This window comes from Ursus arctos, unplaced genomic scaffold (genome assembly GCF_023065955.2).
Source record: "Ursus arctos isolate Adak ecotype North America unplaced genomic scaffold, UrsArc2.0 scaffold_7, whole genome shotgun sequence".
In the NCBI taxonomy this organism is placed as follows: Eukaryota; Metazoa; Chordata; class Mammalia; order Carnivora; family Ursidae; genus Ursus; species Ursus arctos.
This window is the reverse complement of record NW_026623089.1, coordinates 53,286,016-53,305,724: the sequence shown is the minus strand read 5'-3', so window position 1 is coordinate 53,305,724 and position 19,709 is coordinate 53,286,016. Positions and strand designations below refer to the sequence as shown.

At 58.0% G+C, this 19,709-nt stretch overlaps 1 protein-coding gene across 2 annotated transcripts in view; it reads left to right on the top strand.

The window, feature by feature from the left end:
• UNC5B (unc-5 netrin receptor B) overlaps positions 1-19,709 on the top strand; it is an 81,702-nt gene that overhangs the window by 41,297 nt on the left and 20,696 nt on the right. The gene's annotated exons all lie outside the window — the stretch shown is intronic.

The window sequence follows — 19,709 nt, the reverse complement described above, 5'->3', positions numbered from 1 at the left end:
GCCCAGCTTCTGAGCCAGGCAGGCCATTCACCTCTCTGAGCCTCTGTTTCCTTACCTGTTAAGTGGGACCGTTCTGCCCACCACCAAACAGATGGTGAACTGGGAAGTTTGGGCTGAGATTTGCCATTGACCTCAAATCAGGTGTCTAAGGACCCTTGTGTCTCTCTGGGACCCCTTTCCCCTTCGGGCCACCCAGACCAGTCACATTAGGTGGCTAGCGCCTCGGTGACATGTTCAGTCTGTGAAATGGGCACACCGCCCTGGGCTCCCGGCTCCCCTCCAGCCCCAGGCTGGAAGGCATCCCGGACTGGGTGGTGAGCTCCCGCCTCCACACGCCAGGTGCCGCATAGAGGTGCCGCGTGGGTGTGGAAGGTGTTGCCCCTGGCTGGGGACCCAGCAGCCATCTGGGGCCTGACAACCAGGAGTGAAAAAACCTGCGTCTGTTGCAGGGCATGGACGAGGCTCCGTTCCCTCCCTGGACCCGGGGCTGGCCGCGGCCAGGTGTGCGGGGAGCTCTGCCAGCTCGCCCAGCCTCAGCGGCTCCCACAGACAGCCAGAGTGCCTCTGGTGTGCCAGGCCTGTGCCAAACCTGTCTGTCGTATGTGTGATCGGCACAAGGCAGGCCATGTCCTGATACCCGTTTTCCAGACACAACACAGAGACCCAGAGACCTGAAGTGACAATTCCAAGGACGGCGCTGCATTCACTGGGCACCAAGGTGAGCACTCACCTGGAGCCGGGCGCTAGACTAAGTGTTCCACACACAGTCACACTTATTCCTCCCAATTATCCGCTAGGCTAGGGACTCCTCGCGGCTCCATTTTCCAGGTATAGAAATCAAGGCCCAAGGAAGGGAAAAGCACTTGCCTAAGATCCCACAGCTCTAGATGCCAAGATTCTCCCGTGGGTGGGCAGGAGCTCTTTCCACTGAGAGCAAGGGCCCTCACCCTCCTGGTGAGATGTGGGTGTCCTCAGCTCCAGGCAGGGCTCCCACCTCTAGGTCTAGCCTGGAGGAATCCATGCATTGTCTCACGCTTGTCTCTCACCGCCTGCTGGCCCAGTGCACGATGGGAGGCGAGGGCTTGCAGATCAGGGGAGACTGAAGTGAAGCCCTGATGCTTTCAAACGCTCTTGCTTCGTGAGTGTCCAGAAGCCACCCCACATCCCTTTGAACCCAGCCCTGTGGCCCCAGGACACCTGGCTTCTCATGGAGCTGTGTGGAGGGGCTGACTTCCCTTGTGTCTTTCCCAGAGCCTTCTACTCCAAGCATCTGAGAGCAACAGGACAAGCCATGTCCTTGGAGAGTGGCCTTTTAGACGAAGAAGAAGGTCCAGAGAAAGAAGGACTTACCCCAGGTCACACAGCTTGGGGCATCCCAAGGACCCTCTGGAGTTCCCTCAGAGAAGTAGGAGGAAGAACCAAAGATGGGCTTTGCCCACCTGGCTGCCACCCATATCCATCTGCTCCCAGGGTCACCCAGGGCCCCACCCTTGCCCCACCCTACCCCAACATTTTCTTTTCTCTTGGGGTTGGTGCCCAGCCAAGCAGAGGACTCACCAGTGGGTAAAGAGTTCTTCCCCAGAGACCTAGACATCCAAAGCCCCTCTTCCCCCTCCCGGTCCAAGAACCCGCCAGTCACCAACCTGTCCGAGAGCCAGCTGGCGGATGACAAGGGATAGGCTGAGCCTCGGGGTGGGCAGCTGGGATAGATATGTGCCAGCCTCACCTCATGGGCAGGGTGGAGGGAGGGTATATGTAGCTGTTCATTAGAAAAAGAATCGCGAGTAATCTTAGCCTCGGACAGCACTTCACACTTTGTAAAGCACTTTCACAGCTATAAGCGGAACCTACTGTTCACCCCATCCAGAGATTAAGAAACTGAGTCTCCCAGAAGTGAAATGGTTTGCCCAGGGTCACAGTCCATTAACATAGGAGCGGGACTTGAACCTAAACGAGGTTTCCTGAGCACGCCAGCCAGACCCTGTGCTGGTTACTTTCACGCAGGTGACGGTTTACCTGAATGGCAGACCTGGGAGATTGCTGTGGATCTCCCCATTTTATAGAGGAAGAACTTGGGGCATGGAGACGACCTGCGGTGGGGTGCCCTGGCCCTGGCCCCAGTCCAGCCAGGTCAGGGGGCCTGGGCCCTCTGCACCTGCTCCTGGCATTTAGGGGTGGACAGCCCCGGGCCACTGCAGGTTGCCCATCTTCAATGTGGGAACATTGTGCTGGGGAAGACGCCTGCAACAGCACAGTTCGGGTTTGAGCCAGAGCCTCCAGGGGACAAACCAACCTTTGTCATTGTCCCTTTGGTGGAGAGCGGTGGGGGGCACTGAGGGTTGGGGGTGGAGGCTTCTGTCCGTGGCCCAGCACTGCTCTGGCCTCCTGCCCAGAGGACGGCTTCTCTGCTTCAACTGTCTGCAGCACTTGTGTTTCTGGGCCTGAGATCCAAACTCGGCTTGAAAAAGCACACCTGAGATATCCAGTGTTTCTTTCCAGGGGCCCTGCTGTGGGGGTGAGAAGCAGACGCGCTCAGGGACCCACCCACCCCGCTTTCCTCACAACTCCAGGGAGAAGGTGACACTAGGTGGAGGCAAGACAGGCAAGCCAGGCCTGGGCGTTTAGAGGCCTCTGATGGCACCGGGTGTGGCCTGTAATCCTGCTGGCTGGCCGCCCTGTTCCCTAATTAAAGTGTCCTTTTGAAAATGCCCTCCGGTCCAGGCCTAGCACTGCTGGGAGAGGCAGGCACCTCCCAAAAATCTCAGCAGCTTTCTCACCTCCCCTGGAGGGCCTCTAGGCTCAGGGCCTTTGGTCATCCTGGTGAGGCTAGGGGAGTCACACACGCTAAAGTGAGGACCCCAGGGCTGTGCCCATGCCATCATGGTCACTGTCCTCCCAGACCCACCTCTCTCTAACACCCCTCAATGAAGGCAGCCGGCTGTCCTGGTCCAGGAGCCTAGAGAGCCCGGATCAAAGGCTCTATTGAAGAGGCTTGTTAGAGCGGGGGATGCCAGGGGCAGAAGAATGGCTGGGGGGAGGTAACCAAGAAGACTGAGTCACCACGGGCCAATTGTGGTGAGTGGGCAGCGGGTGGCTGGAGCCAGCTTTTCGGGCTGGGAGGAGAGCCCAGCCAAGAGGCCCCGGAAAGGGGTGTGCTGGCAGCTCGGGGCTCCATGCAGAGGCTGCCACTGCTGCACAGGGACACCTCCACCGGTGAGCAACCCTGTCCCTCCGCCGTCCCTGACAAAAGCCACCTTGGGTCAGGGCAGCAGAACAGCCAGCCTGGTCAGTGCGGTGGGGGCAGGGGCGGGGCCGGGAAGGGCTTTTGCATCTCCTGAGTCTTTTCGCACACTGGAGGCTCAGAGTCGGCGGGGTTGTGCTGAGGGTGCAGGGGGAGTGGCCGATGCACACCCATGGAGGCTGGTCATGAAGGAGTAAGAGCCACTCTGTTACTGGGCCAGGTCACCCCAGCTCTCTGGCCTGTTTCCCCTGGGGTTAAGTTGGGGTGATTGGGGACAGTTCAAATCAGGGATGATGGAGTCTTTTTTTCATTGCATGATTGGTGTGACTGGGCGTAGTCTTGTGTTGAGAAGGAGTCTGAGGCCTTGTTCAGGCATTGATTAGTGATGTCTGCCACTGCGTCGGGATGGGCCATGCTGCTGGGTGTTTGAGCTTGAACTGGATTTTCTCCGTAGCCCTTGTACTCTCTCCCATCCTGATACTCTGAGGCTGACAAGGACTCCCTCATCCTGGCTCTGCCTCTGGATGCTGAGATGTCACTGGAAATTGGTCTCAATCTCTCCATCTCCAAAAGGGGAAGAAGGCCTTCACGGAACCTCTCAGGCCTTGACTCCCAAAACTCATCGTTCTCGGGATTACCGAGCCCTTTCCGATGCTGCCCTGTGCAAGGTGGAGTGTGCCTGTGCTCCAGAACCTTCTCCCCGTGTGGACCTGAACCCTGGGTTTTCCCTTTCACTGGGGCAAGTCCGTTAAGCACTGAACCATGGTTGGTAAAGTAGGAACGACGGGGCCTGGGCCCATGGAATCCAGCTGTGCACGCAAAGTGCTCAGCGCCATGACGTGGTGCTGATGAAAGTGTCAGAAGAGCTGGTTTCTTTGTCTGCTCTTGACCTGGGCTTTGGCTGGGAATTTTGATGAGGGTGGGGTGGGGGGAGGCTCAAGGAGAGTTTCGAAGCATCGCAGGCCCAGACTTTCGGCTCTCCACCGTGCTCTGCTGTGCCGAAACCGCAGCCCCAGCCTGAGCTGGCTTCTCCGTAAACTCCCCAGTCCCTCCCTCTAACCAGCCCCATAAAAAGGGAGCAGGGCAGGAGGGAGTCCGGCTGCAGACTTTGTAATTTGGCTTGGAGGCGGCTCCTGTTCGTTTTAACCAGGCTGTAATTACGGCTGGCACCCGACACCCCTCATTACCGGAGCCTGGAAGGAGGACTCTAATTATAGCATGCTGGGTCCCGGCTGGAGTGGTGGGGGGCCAGGCAGAGCTGGGGGCTGCAAGGCCAGCAAACAGCCCTCTGGGTTGGGGCCCTGGGTGCCTTCCCCAGGGCTCCTCATTTCTCTTGCTTCCAGAGCCATGTGTGGGAAGGGTGGGGCATACGTTGAATCGAGGCCTCTTAGGGAGAAGAGGATCCAGAGGAGCCCAGGATGTTCATCCATTCATGCAGAGAGCACTTATGAAGCACCTACTGTGTGCCGCGCTGGCGCTGGGGGTCAGCAGTGAGCACACGTGTGCCATCCAGCCGGGGATGGTGTTCAGGCAAAAAGTGCCAGTGAAGACCTCCCACTGCTGAGAACATCTGAGTGTGTCCACATTGGGTGGCAAAGAGCCACTGTCCTGAGGCCTAAGTAGCCCCAGTGGCCCCATTCACTCCCCTGGGACTCACTTGACTGCCAGCCTCACCTGGCACGGCAGGGGCTCTGAGACCCTGGCCCAGAGCCCACAGAGGGGGTTCAGTGTTGTGACTGCCACCGTGCGTCTGCCCCCCGGGGCGAGACAAGGATCTGGTGGAGACTCAGGCATTCAACAAGGAAATACACAGGGGAGTGTATAACTAAAAATGGTGGTGAGGGCAATAAGGAAAAAGAAATACCCAAGGAAGAGCCAGGGCCCCAGGGTAGTTGGGAGGGGCAGTCAGGGCCGGGCTCTCTGAGGAGGTGACCTTTCAGGTGAGACCTGGAGACAGAAGGACTGATGAGGGAAGGTGGGGTGATGTCGCAGCATTCCAGGTGTCTCCACTGGAGGCTTACAGTTTGGGATCTGATGCTCTGAGGTGTCCCCACGCTGGCTGGAAGCATAGACAGCAGTGGGATTGCTCCTGCCTGTGGTGCACAGAGTGCCGAGCTGTTGACTGTGGACCGCCAGTCTAGGCCCAGCCCTGCCAGAGTGCTGTGTGACCTCAGGCCAGTCACACCCTCTCTGGGTCTTGGCATCCCGTCTGTCCACTGGGAGGCCCCCGTAGGCCACAGCCCTCCTTCACTGCCACCACCCCTGGGTATTTGAGGAGGCTGTGACCAGCAAGTCCTGTTTAAATACCACATTTTGGGGACACCCTGAACTGTAAAGCAAGGACCCTACAGCCGGGATGGGCGTAGGGGCCAGAGAGCTCGGGCTGAGAGCTCTGGGCTGAGAACTGCAGCCTGTCCCGTTCTCTTCGCTGAGTGATTACAAGCCACCCGGAAGCAGACACAAAGGCAATTGTCCTGAGCTGGAGTCAGCCCTGAGCCCCCCAGCCGAGAACAATTGGGGAGGAAAACCAAGGCCATTTGTCCAGCATGGAGTGCGGCAGCGGCGGCGGCTGGGAAAATGCCGAGTATTTCTCAGCTAAAATTAGACACCTACTAAACCTTTACATCAAGGGCAACCTGAAGCTTCTATTGTTTTGAACTTGCGATCCCAGAGGACGTGGGGGCAGAAGGGTCTCCGGAGAAGCATGTGACCATCCCCTTCTCAGGGGCTGGACCAGCCAATGCTGAGCCATCCCCTGCACCTCGAGGGTGCCCAGTAAGGAGGAGCAGACCAGGGGACAGATGGGGTGGGGATGGAGGGAAGGGGTCTGGCTGGCCAAGGCCCCCAAGCATGGGGGCTGACACAGCTCTGGATTCCTATTGGAGACATTCTCCCTTCAGCAGTGACACTGTTCCACCCTGGGCTGGGGGGCCGTCTAGAAGGAAGTGTAAGAAACGTAAATAAGAAAATAACTCTCCATCCTTCCTGGAGGAAGTAGGCATCTCTCTTTGCTCGCGGGGGACAGGTCCTGCCACTGGGCTCCCAAACCTGGCTTTAGATCTTTCCTCCGCCGCCACCTGGTGACGGGCAAGTTCCTTATCCCACCGAGCGACTTCAGGTGAACAATGGAGGTGGGGTTACAGCAACCTCCCAGGGTCGTTGGAAAGACAATATAGATGATGTGCATAGTGACAATGATAATAATAAAAACAATAACACAGTTTAGGCTCAATAAGCCCTTTTGATGTGCCTCGCCCTACTCTGAGCGATTTGGGCGTATGATGTGTTCATCCTCCCGTTTTGCAGATAAGGAAACTGAGGCCCCGAGAGGCTAAGGAGTTGGCCAGGACGCGGGTGCAGGGGACGGCTGTCATTACCCTCACTGCCGCACACCGGAGCCCATTTAAGCGAAGGGGGCCGGCCCCATGCTGCCATGTGATTCCTCGGGCTCCTTTTGAAAGATCTGCGGCTGAATCATAGAAGCTCAGGGAAAGGGAGCTGACTCCATCAATCACCGTTTTGTGTGCTGGGTGTTTTGTCTTCCTGTTGGGAGGCAAGAGAGCATAGAGCAGTGGGCCAGCGGCAACACCTGGGAATGTGTGAGAAACGCTCTTTCTCAGGCCCCACCGTGGACCTGCTGAGGGGGGGCCTGGGGGTGGAGGAGGAAGGCCGCAGGGGGTGCTGGCGCGTGCTGCAGTTCGAGAACGGCTGCCATGGGGGTTGATGAGTAAGGCTTAGAGTCAGGGAGATGCGCATACAAGGGCCAACAACCCTGCTCTGTGGCCTTGAGCAAGTTACCTAGCCTCTCTGTGCCTCAGTTTCCTTACCCACAAACTGGGGATCCTCAGAAGAGTACCTGCCTCAAAGGTCGTTGGCCGTGTTTGGTTCGATGCTGTCCGCCAGGTGCTCTGCCTAAAGTCCAGGAGCGCGCTGGCCTGGAAACGGCAGTTGTTATTGGTTCCCCATGTGACCTGCTATGACTCAAGGCCATGGGAAAGGGAGGGTGGGTCTGTGTGGCCATGGAAGCCCATGAATCCCAGCTGGAGTGCCGCTTTCCCTCCAGAGCCACCTAGCAGAACCAAAGATAACCCCATTATCCTGGGGCTGCGGGGTCGAGGGCAGCTGAGAGGGACATCTCCTCCCCCCCGGGCTCGCTCCCCGTCTTTCAGGAACCTTTGGTGTTAACCAAAGAGACACATGAACTGCGTGAGGCTCTTTTCTCCTCCTCCTTCTCAGGGAAAGAGCAAAGGGGTCTCCAGGGAAACCAGGTTTGAGAATGAGTCTGGAGACAGGGCCATCTCCAGACCCTGGGCTCTTGGGCTCAGGGCCCTCAGCTGTACACAGGTGGCCTTGCAGTTTCCAGGAGTGTGTCTTGGCTCTTGTCCTCACCACCTGCGTGTTTTTGAAGGCTCCTTGGAGATCTCTGGGGAACCCTGCACTCCTCATCCATGCCTTCCTCCCCAAGAGGAGGCTCCTGGGGCCAGGCCAGGTGGAGAGCACAGCCCCACCCCCAGGCTCCTGGAGAGAACCCTCCCACCACTGTCTCCAGGTCCCCTGAGCTATCCACATGCCTTAGTGTCATGTCGCACTTTCACACCTCTGGCCTCAAGCATCTCTGAGAAGTGAGCTCAGTTGGGCTCATGATATTGTTGTGTCCGTTTTACAGATAACCCAAGGCCCCAGGAGGTGAGGCAGCTGGCCCTGTCACACAGGAACCATTCTGGTGTTTTCCTTCCACAGGGGAGAAGCCACACTTCTCCCCTATTTCTTTTCCCCCTGACTTCTTTATCCCCCTGGAGAAATGCATAGAAGATTGACGCTTTGAGGGCTGTCACATAACAAGCTCAGAGCCATCGGACAACTCCCCTGAAGTGACAGAGTGACAGCGCTGAGGTTGACCCAGGTCCTGCTTCCTCCCGTGCTCTTCTCCATGCTGTGTTTCAGGCTCTTTCCTCCCCTCTGCTCTCCCCGGAGCCCAGCTGCACTGCTCCCTACCTGTCCCCGCCCCCAGAGAAGAGCCCTGTCATGGCGTGCGGGGGCCGGGCACCTGCCATCTCCCACTTCCTCTGGCTCTGGTTCAGAGGTCAAGGTGAGCAGGCCGAGCCCTGAGCCAAGGAGGCCCAGCGATTACATCAGCAGGTACAAACAAGCAGGCAGGAGCAGGGCTGGGAGTCCCACGGGGCTGGGGGTGGAGCTCCACCTGCCCCACTCGAGTCTGTTTCCTTCCCTCCTTCCAGCTTGCATCAGCCTTTTGCAGCTCCATGTCATCACTGAGTGGGTCATCACTGAGTGGGCCGGGACAGTGGCTGGGACGCTGGGGCAGGGTGGGGAGTGGGGCACCGGGCCGGCACCTCAAACCCGGAGGAAAACCCTAGAGCTATTGGTCAAGATGTCAGCCAGGGAACCTGGCAGCCCCAGGAAGGCACAGCCACCATTTCTTACTGCAAAAAAGCAGTAATAAAACTTAGAGCACCAGGCTGCCCACCTGGCAAAATAGTTTCACACTTCTGACCTTGATGTTCCTGACAACCCTAGGGGGGTGAAGCAAGTCAAAGTGGCCCCATTTCCCAGAAGGCAAGATTGAGGCCCAGAGGGAAGTGGCTCACCCAGGGTTGCTTCACGAGCCAATGACAGCACCATGGGTTTCAGCCCAAGAGAAATACAAGGGATTATAGGGGCCTATAATGAGCACTCCCTCCAGTAGTCGAGGTGGAAGTAGTCAAGGCATGCTTCCTGGAGGAGGTGGGCTGTCTCCCCAACTGAGAAGGAGGGAGCTACAGACACAGCTGTAGATTTATTTATGCACTGATGGTGGGTTCACAGGCAGAGGGGCATCACTGTGGGGCTAGGCTGGAGGCCGACGGATCAGGAGTCTAAGAGTCAACATGTGGGATCCTTAACCTTGAACTTCTGCTGCGAGCTTCCCGTGGGTGTGACTGAAGCTTGGCCAGAGCTCTCCAAGGCCCTACCATAGTGTGATCAAGGCGAGATGAGGACGTCTGATGAATGAATGAAAGAGTGGGGTGAGCCCCTGCCCACCACCCTGTCTCCCTCGAGGGGTGCCTGAGCAGCCAGGTGGGTCTTCCCCTTGGCCTGTGGCACCTGTTTCCCCATATCTCCAGCGCTGACAACTCAGCTGTTCACCCAAGACCAGGGCCAGGGTCTTCCCCACCAGAGGAGGGGAACCAGAGAGAGGCAAGGGCAAGAGCACTGAGTGCCAGTATGCCCACTTTCCAGCCCAGCTTTGCTTCCCACCTGTTCTGTGAGCTGAGCCCAGTTACTCCAACCCCTGGGAGCCCGAGTCTACAAGGTCTGTCTCCTCTGGGGCCCATGGAACCTTAACCCAGTCCTGGCCTCGCAGAAGAGCGGAGCAGATGAAGACCAGGGCTGGATACCACCTGCCCTCGCTCTCGGGGCCTGAGCGCAAACCCAGGTGGATTCCAGGCTCGGAATAGGACAAGGAGCCCCCGCACTGCTCCCCTCGCCCTCCACTGTTGGCGCTCTCAGTTTTCTCTTTCTCTGTCCCTCTCCCCGTGACTCCACCTCCAGATCTGTTCATCCCTCCTCCTTTGTCCCAGGCCCCATTTCCCAGATTGGCAAAGGCCAAGCCTGCCGCCTTTTTCTCCGGCTCTGCTGTGGTTCCCTTTGTGCGAACATGATGCCCGGACACTAGGGTTGCTGCAGCCACTGACTGGCGGTTTGCCCTTGGACAAGTCATTGCTCTTCTCTGGAAGTGAAGGGCCTGGACTCAGGTCTGAGGGCCCTGTAGCCCAGAGTCTGAGCTGCCTCCTGGTGCCTGCCAGGTGGACCACAACCAGCACTGGGGGACGGTCTGGCCAGGCATGATGACGGTGCTGAGGGTGGCAAGCAGGCAAGGATCAACCGATTTTCTGCTTTGCAGTGTGTGGGCGCTTGTCTCCCCTTTTCAAGGAGGGGTTGTTCAGCCCTAGAGCATGGCGCTGGGAAGGAGAGGAAATCTGTGCCTCGGGGCACTCTAAGAACAGGCATGACCCTGGACCTCGCAGGAGGGCATGAGGACACCTGGTCTGGAAGGGTAGCAGGGCCTAACCCCTGCCCCACCAGGCAGCCCCCGAGCCAGAGGCTGTACCTATGGGCTTTTTCACTTCCGGAAGACAGGGACAGACCCTGGGCATCTTCCTGCCCAGGTCCAAGTGTGGCAAGCCAACCTGATGTAATTGCCCAGTGGCTCCCTGCACTGGCTCTGCAAACTGTCGCTTCTCCCGCGACCCGGGATGCTGTGCCGGGGGCAGTCAGCCCAGCCGACCTGTGGGACTGTGCTGAGCGCCAGAGAGAATGCCTCATGCATTTGGCTTGTGGTTTCAAAGTCTTCAGTTACGGGACTTGCAAGGGAAACAGAATATGCAGCTGTACGTGGTGGCACGTCAGTAGCAAAATACGGGTCCTGCCTATAAAAGTCTGAGAGGACCAATGTCCCGTGTTAATTCTGATAAACTGTGGGTGGGAATGGGTGGTTTTATTTTCATTCTTATTTCTTCCTAAATTGTCATCAGAAAAGGCAAAGGGGGAAAAAAGTGTTTTCAATAGAAGGAAAAGGAGGATTTTTAAAATAAAGGCCCCTCCTTCTGCCCTGGGAGTCTAGAGGCCAGTTTCTCTACAGTCTCTGCTTCTCGGGTGCTGTGTGATTTTGAGGCCAGGCCACACCCTCTCTGCTCTCCATCCAAGAGGACAAGGATATGATGATCTCTGAGGTTCCATGGGTTAGCAGTGTCCTATGGGATCGAGTTTCCAAGGGGCCTGCCTTCCAGGGCTCAGGTCAGCCCAACCTGTGTGCGTCCCCTCTGGCCATTCCCTCCACCTCCACCTGCCACCCCAGGGGTTGGAAGAAGTCCTGCATCCCCGGTAGGCCCAGCTAAACAAGCAAACAGGATTGCCAGGTTCTCCAGGAGCTTGCCTTCCAGAGAGCAGACCTGTCCAGACACAGCAAGCAATCAAATACAGGAAGGAGGTATTCCAGAGAGAGCTGAACACTGTCAAGGAAAACAGACAAGCAAAACAACAACAACAAAAACCCACCCCAGGACAATCTGGGGGTGGCACGGGGGAGAGCAGAGGAGGATCAGTGTACGCGGGGCGGTCAGGAAGGGCCTCAGTCGGGAGGGGCAGGTGGCACTGAGATCTCGGGGACAGAAAGTCGCCTCGGGAGTGCAGGGAGATGGGCCTGCGGCGCGCGTGCATTCCAGGAGAGAACAGCAAAGGCCCTGTGGTGGGAATAAAGGAGGCATGTTCAAGGGGCAGCAAACGCCCAGGGGGCTTGGAGCTCAGTGATGACGGGTGAGCCTCTGAAGTCAAAGCGTTCGGTGCTGGGTGGGACTTGATTCCAGGTGCAAACGGCAGCCGTCAGAGGGTGCAAGCAGGAGGGGGGGACGGATTTCTGTTCACAGGGTGGCTCCGGCCACTGTGAGGAGAGTGGATTGGAGGGGGAAGGAGGGAGGTGGGGAGCACCGTGAGGAGGCCCCAGCAGGAGGACACGGGCTTGGGGAGGGAAAGGCAGGCCTCCCTGGCCTCCCTGGCTAGGACTGGAGCAACTCAGACGCACCCCACCCCAACTCTGAATGGAGGAGAGATGACCATATAAAATAGAAGGTCCCCCAGGGGCCCGAGCCACAGCCATAGCCTTAGAGCACTGACATAAACAGCCTTAAGAAAGGAGTCACTCTCCCAGTCTAGCCGAGGGGATCCCGGGGAGAGGGTGGCGGCCTGTGACTACGGGTGGGGTCTGCGTGTGTCTGCTGCTGTGAGCCTGTGTGTGTCTCCGTGTGACGTCTTGGGGGCTGCTCCAGGCTAGCAACAGGTCGCTCCAGGCTAGGATGGATCTCTGTTTGGCTGGGGCGTCCAGAACAAGTCTGGGACTTGTCAGGCCCACAGAGGTAGGGAGGCCAGGTGCTGGGGTGAGGGCGCCAAGACCCTCTTCCCCTCCAGCAAGCTAGTGAACTCTGGACTCTATTTGCTCATCTGCAAAATGAGCAGGAAAATAGCTACCCCTGCTAATCCCTCAGGGGCATTGTGGGCCAAAGGAGGCCTGTGGCTTAACAAGAAGAGCTTTGGGTTTCTCATTAGGGGTGAGCATGTCCTTTTATTTTCTTGAGCCTCAGTTTCCTCCTCTGTGAAATGGAACACCTACTTCGCAGGGCTGTTGTATTGGTGATGTTCGTTAGCCCACTGCGTGTTGGTAAAAGGTTATTATCTGGAATGAGATGCATAGGAGGTCTTTGAGCAGAGAAGAGGGGGATGCAGAATGCCCCCTCCTTAGGGCCCAAGCCTCCAGACCTAGTGACACCCTGGGATGTGGGGCTTGGAAGGGGAGCCACCAAAAATTAGCCCTAGAGAGGCCCAGGCTGAGGAAGTCCAGTGGCTAGAGGAAAAGTGTGTGGGGGGGGGAGGGTCTGGACTCTTGGGTGTGGAATGCAGCCTCCCCAGGCACCACTGAGAGTCTGAGGGTAGGCCCAGTAACTGCAGTGTCCCTCCTGACTTTGTAAGTCATGTGGCCCCCAATAAAATGGGGCCCAGGCTCCATTCCAGGACTCAGTGCCCACCCTGGGGTCTCATCGCCAGCCTCGCATCAGCTCCTTCGCTTGCCCCTGAGTCCTCCCAGGGGAGACATTTCTCAGGATCAGCCAGACACCCCCCTTCAGGATGCAGGCTCCTGCCACAGCTGGCCATCACGGTGAGGCCACTTCCTGGGGCCAGCACAGGAAGTGATGTCATGGGCACAGGCGGGTCTACAGAGGGTATGGGAAAAGGGCTGTGCAAGGGGCCTCTTTTGTTAGGAGTAACTCAGCGTCCCCCAAGCCCGCCAGCCCCCATTTGTCATCAGTAACGGCCATTGTAACAGTCTCTGAGGGGGGCCCCAGCCTGAACCCCACAGCCGCCAGAAACCAGGGCCAGATGGAAGAAGGGCTTTGTATCCAGGGAGGGGTCCTTCCATGGGGAGTTTATGTGTTTTTTAAAACATAATAATAAGTGGGCTCCTTCCCCCCACTCTCCACACCCCCCACTGAGCACATCAGCCTCACAGTGAATGGAGGAGATTTTCCATGCGGTGGGAGATCAAGTCTGGCAAGAATCAGCCCGCGTCCAGGGGCTGGAGAGACTGTGATTGCTGATGATGAATGTGCCCAGCGTGGGGTGTTTCTCCCTCCCTCACCTCCCGCCTGCTCCCCTCTCCCCTCCCAGCCCTGCCCTGTCTGCGCGGGCACCGCCTCAACGCCAGCCCTGGAGACGCACGGCCCGGCTCAGCTACAGAGGTCCACCTCCTGCAGCTGAGCCCAGGGGTCTCAGGGCTGGCCTTGTCGCCCACCTGGAGACACAAACAGCGGGTGGGGGTGTCAAGGCCCTCGCTACCAAACCACTGCGGCCTCGTGCTGAGGTCTCTGCCCTGGGTGAGACCAGAGGCAGCCCGGCTGAGGTGGGTGGCCATGAGTTTCCATCCCAGGCAGGGGGAATACAGAGACCACACATGTGCCCCCAGCCCTGGCGTGGCCGTGCTGTCTACCCTCTTCAGCCCCGAAGCGGAAACCACGCTCTGGTCCGGCTTGGCTATTGACTTGCTGTGTGATGTTGCTTAGTCACTTTCCCTCTCTGAGCTGGTGGAAGGCAGGGCTCCAGGCCCCTCTGACTGTGACTTTCTATGCTTCTGCCTCTTCTCCCCTTTCTTATAGATGGCCCCAAGAGGGAAAACAACCGTCCCGAGGTCTCGGTGGCGGAGTGGGATTCGAACCCATTCCTCTCACAGTCCCTGGAAGGGAAGCAGAAGCCCTCTGGCTTCCCTGAGTGTCTGGTGGGAGTCTCCCCTTCAGAAACGTCTGAATGCTGTAGTTTTAGCTTCTCGCTCCTCTCAGGGGTGGCTCCGGAATGTAGTTTCTTCGCTTTTGTCCTGAAGCCACTTCCTTCACCTCCCAAGGCCCTGGCTCCTGCTTATTCTAGTGGCTTGGATTCTGGCACCTCGGAAGCAAGCCTATGGCCTTGACTTCCTCTCTGCCAGGTGGGAGCCTGTGTCCCCGCACTGGGCCCTGCCCAGGCCCAGCCCCCGGGAGGGAGCATTAACCCAGCACAGCTCCTCCTGGCAGGTGGGATTGGGCTCGGGCTCCCGGTGCCGTCCAGCAGTCTCCACTCCCCTACTAGAGGCCGGTTCCTCAGTCCTGAACACCGTGGGAGACACCAAGGATGGTGCCTCGTGCTCCCTGCTCTCCAGTGCAGCCACCAAAACTGCTAAGGAACCTTGGAGCCGCCAGAAGCAGGCACAGGCCTGCCAGACCCCACCCTGGTCGCCTCTCCTCCCCACATTTATAGGGGGTTGGGAGCAAAATGGAACGTGTCCGTGAGGAAGCCAGGTTGGCGGTGAGGGGGTGCAAAACTGTGTCTCGTGAATATTTGAAAGCAAGGCCAGAAGGCCAGGGAAGGCAGCTCCGCACTCCAGAAGAAACACTCTTCTGTCGAACCTCAGAGGTTAAAATTGTAGCAATGGTTGGAACCTTGGACAGCACATTTCAGTTGAAAGTAAGAAGGACTTTTCTGTTAGATCTGTTCAAAGGAGAACCTAGCTGAGAAGAGCAGCCGCGAGTTGCCTGTCCCTGGAGGGACGTGAGTGAAGGATGGATGGAGTGCATGGGGGTGCTGTACAAGACGGCCCTTACAGCGACCTCTTCCTGTGAATCTACACTCACGCCACCCCACCCGACAAGAACCGTCATGCGGCCGTAGGCAAATTGGAAGCGAGGGTTTCAACGGCGCCCTCAAGGGGTCCCACCTGGAGGCGCTGGTGGCCCTCGTGAGCTGAGGCCTGGGGTGGAAGGGCCTGGGCCTGGTTGGGAGAGCCCAACAGTCAATAGTGCCTCCCCTCCCTCCCCAGGCTCCCCCCACACTGTGCCGTCCAACCACAGTCTGTGCGGGCCTTTGAGCGAGGAGTAACAGGGGCAAAAAAGGTGACCGCACTTGAAGGAAATTCGCTTCAGGAATTAAAAATGGACCTAGTAGGACACCATCCTCCGCTGACAGATTCCACGTCAGGCCCCTTCCAGGCTCCAGGTGACCGAGCCAGAGCAAGGCTGGAGACATCAGCTCCACCAACGTCTGGTTTTACAGATGGGGGCTGTGAGGCTCGAGCGGAAGGCCGACAGCAGCGCCAGTCCCCAGCCGGGGTGCACACCCAGAGCTCCTGGCGTCTTCCCGCGTGTGACCGTCTGCGGTCACATCTGTGCGAGGACGCGTCCTCCTGCCTTCATCTGGGAGAGCCGGGCCACTCGTGTATGTGGCTCTAAAGGCAGGTTGCATCTTAAATGAGATGCTGTTGGGAAAACACACTCGATGTGAGGCATTTTCCCACCAGCAGGAAGTCCGGATCCGGCACCAGCTGGCAGGAGCAGGCTGTCCTCCGCTGGGGCTTCTTCTCAGGGGTTTGAGTCTCCTCTGAAAAGAGCTGTAGTGAAGCCAGGGCAATGGGGGATGGAGAGAGTTGGCCCTTCCTCCCGCTGGCCAGGTGACCTTGTCATGGGCCAAGTCCCTGGGTGCCCCATGTCTTCATCTGGAAAATGGGAAGATAATCCTCACCTTGGGGATTGTGGGACATAAATTGGGCAAAATATTTAAAGTACCTGCCACGTGGTAGAAGCAAATGCCAATTCTAATTCAGAAGTCAGATTCAGGTATGCGAATGCCTGGATTTGCTCCCTCGCTCTCTGCTGCTTACTGGCTGGATAGCACTGTGCCAGTTACTTCATCTCTCCTGGCCTCCGTTTCCTCGTCTGTAGTAGGGGCATAATGATATTACCTAATGCATAGGGCTGTGGTTCCCAAACGGTGTGCCAAAGCACCCCAGGGTGCTGCACACATTCCCAGGGGTGCTATGGGAAATTTTTCATCTTCCAGGAAAGGCAGCCGTGCTGAACAGCTGCCAGACACTGCCACAAGCTGTTGGCTCAAGACAGCTTTCCATTTCAACATCGTGTCACACTCTTGTCCTTTACAGAGCATCCTGTCTTTGCAAAGGTGGGATTTGGGCATTTGGAAGTACTCTGAGACAGACAGTCGGGGGGGGCAGTCTGATTCCAAGACTTGAGGAGCTGTGCCCAAGCCATGTGCACACCCCCAAGACTCGTCACTGTGACTCTTTAGGAATGGAATACGGATCTGATTTTTTCTTTCAATTTATGGGTATTGTTTTTTCAAATGGCTACCAAGTCGTTAGGGGACACACACACACACGCTGTTTGTATCTAACTAATAAATAAAACCACTAGGAATTTCTTTTGGCCTTGGGGTAAAACTTACCAAGACACTAAAGACCAAAGAAGTTTAGGAAGCTGTATGTGGGTTGGTGCGGGACTCTCTTTGAGTTCAGAGGAAAGCTTTGGCCAGAGGAAGCCCCCTGGGAACCCTGAAACGCCATCACTCCTCTTCCTCCAGGCTGGCCCCAGCAGGGCAGGCCCGGGACGTCTGTGGAGCCTCCCTTAACTGCGAGTGGCCAAGCTAAGGAGAAGAAGCGTCCGCTGATGAGGGCGGGGGCCCAGTGTAGCTGTTCCCCAGGCCCTAGCAGCACACCCCACCCCGCCCTGCTTTTATTTAATTTGCATTCACTGAGCACCTGCTACATGCCAGGCAAGCACGTAGTCTGCGGGTGGTCCGCCTGGGGAGGAATTCTTAGGTCAGACCTGGTCCTTCTGGTCTCCTGGCAGAGTCCGAGTCCAAGACGCCTGGGGGGCGGGGACGTTGCAACCGGGCAGTAGCTGCATCGAGAGCCACCCTGCACGCCAGGCCGGAGAGGCATCGATGAGGATCCCCAGCCGCATCCCTGCCAAGGCCAGAGAGGAGCTTTGTGCCAGGGTGGAGAGGAGGGCTGGGGCAGGGAGGGCGGGGCCGGGGGCCGCCAGACGCGGGCCCTGCTGCACTAATGGATGTCTCGTGTTTACTTTCCTCCGCCGCGTCTGCGCCTGCTTTATAAATGAGCCGCATTAGGGCTATAGAACAAAGTCATAAATACAGCCTGCAGTGCCACAGAGAGCCCAGGCAGCCGTCACCCGGGGGCCGGGGGCCGCACAGTTAGAAGGGAGAGCTAGCAGGTGCCTGGACCCACAGGCTCCCATGCACCTTCTCTGGTGGCTGCCACCCCCCCAGAGGGAGGCCTGGTCCCCCCATTTCACCGATGAGGTGCCTGAGGTCGGTAAGGGCGACTTCAAACCCAGAGGTGGCTGAGTCTAAAGCCTACACCCTGCCTCACACCCCCAGGCTTGAGACTGAAGCAGGGGGGCTGGCAGCGGGGGTTGGGGGGGAGCCTTGCAGCTGCTCTGCTGCCCACATGCCCCCCGGCTCCATCAGCTCTCAGCCCCCTGGGCGACACTGTCCAGCTCCCTGGGCACTGTTTTATCTTGCCATCAACTGCCCCAGTGCCCACACCCTAGGGGCCACCAGTCTTCTACCTACAAAGAAGGCGTCTCCCTGCCTGGCAGAGGGAAGTGCGTGTGGAGAAGCCTTCGGATCCTCAGTGCTCTTGCCGGTTTAGCTGCCCATGAGCCAGGGAGCCTCGGTCGGTCGTTACCCCACGTGGACAGTCTTCAGTTTCAAAACAAGGACGGTTGCAGCCTTGCTGAGCCTTTCATGACAGCGCTCTTGGAGTTGTGGGATCCTGGCTGGCATCAGGATCTATCTGGATTCTCAGATGCGGGGACACTCACCGGGAGCTACTCCAGTGGCAGGCAGGGGGGAGTCCTGGGCAGCATCCCAGACACTGGGGTCTCTTTGTTGGGTTCAGGCCTTGGCACTGCCTCTTGCGAGCTCTGTGCCCTAGAGCAAGTTGCTTCACCTCTTGGAGCCTCAGTTTCCCCACATATAAACCAAAGACTAACATAAATACCTTACAGAGTTGCTGCAGGGGTTAAGTAAACTGACTGTGTAAAGTACCAAAAACGCAGTGCCCAATGTGAGGCGAGCGTTAGTTGGCATTTTCACGCAACAACTTGCACCTACTATGTGCTTGGCCCTCCTGGGCACTCATGCTTTTCTAGCTCATGTGGTCCTCAAAACAGCCCAGGGGAGGGTGTTTACCTCCCTGCCATCTTCAGAGACAAGTAACAAGCTCTGAGTTTAAGGGCTGTCCTCGGGTCACACAGAACATGCTAGATGGAGCTGGATTCACACCTTCTTGCTGGCTTCCCCTTTGCTCCCACAGGTCACACACACACACACACACACACACACACACACACACCCAGGACCCAGTGCCTGGAGCCATTGACAACCTCTGCATGTTCTCAGAGCCCCTGAACGCCCACCCCCACCCCCACCCCAAGTCTTAGCAGGAGATTCCGGTCCACAAAGAGATGGCATGTTTGTTCGTTGGAGAATGCAGAGTCCCTTGGCCCCTTTGCACATAGGGGGCTCCCTAGGGCCAAGCATGTCCCATCGTAGCCTCCTGGGTTGGGGGACGAGTGCCTCCTAGGACCCCACCCCACTAGAGGGACTGGGGTGCTGGGACAGTGGCAGGCCGTGGCTGGCCGTGAGGGGCTGGGCAGGTGCGCACCCCTGCAGTGAGCCCCCCACCGCTTGTCGCAGCCACCTGATCATTTGGCGCTTGGTGTTGGAAAGTCAGTTTTCCTGAGTGGATGGCGAACCAATAGGCTGGCCGGGCCTGGTTTCCCTCCCTGCCAGCGCTGGTAGTGGCGGGCCCCTCTCCCTTCCTGTTTGTCTCACCTCGTGAGGCACTGTTCTTCCCGGGAGGCCGGCGGGCCAGGCTTCCCATTTGGCCCCTTGTTGGGGAGGACATGGTTGCAGGCACAGCCTGTCTGCGTTCCCAGGCTCTGCAGTCTTCTAGTCTGTTGTTAGGGTAGAAGGTGTGGGTTTGGCTGAGGTGGGAAAGGCTAAGGAGTGCAGCAGAGACCCAGCCCAGAGGGGAGGCTCTGTGTAAAGGCTGCTGGGGAAGTGGGCTCCCCCTCCGTGCTGTGGCCTGCCTTGGGCATCCTGGAGAAGGAGGCCCTGCCGGGGGCGAAGCACCGAGGAATCCAGGTCCGGTGCAGCCACCCCCCTCACCCCACCTCACGCCTCTCTGGGTCCTGGCTTGTCTCCCCATGTCCACCAGCCTGGCTGGCCGGGGCTGCAAAGGGCAGCTGTGGCTTCCGGGCAGAGCTGGTCTGCTTTGTGCTCGGGCCTCAGCCTCATTCCAGCCCTTCACGTCCTGTGACATCACCGTGGGCAACTGGAAGGAGGCTCAGTAGATCCAGTGCAGGGGACACGGGGGAGGGCTAGAGGGGTATCCTCGCCCAGATGGGTCACTGCAGCTCTCCGGGCCCCCTGACATCTCTATCTGTAAAGAAGTAGAATCACGCAGGATCAGAGAGCTAGGACTGGCTCCAAAGCACAAGCTCTGTAGGGCTGGGGGGGACAGGGAAACTGAGGCCCCCAGGAGTGCCAGACCTTGCCCAGGTCACAGAGGGCATCC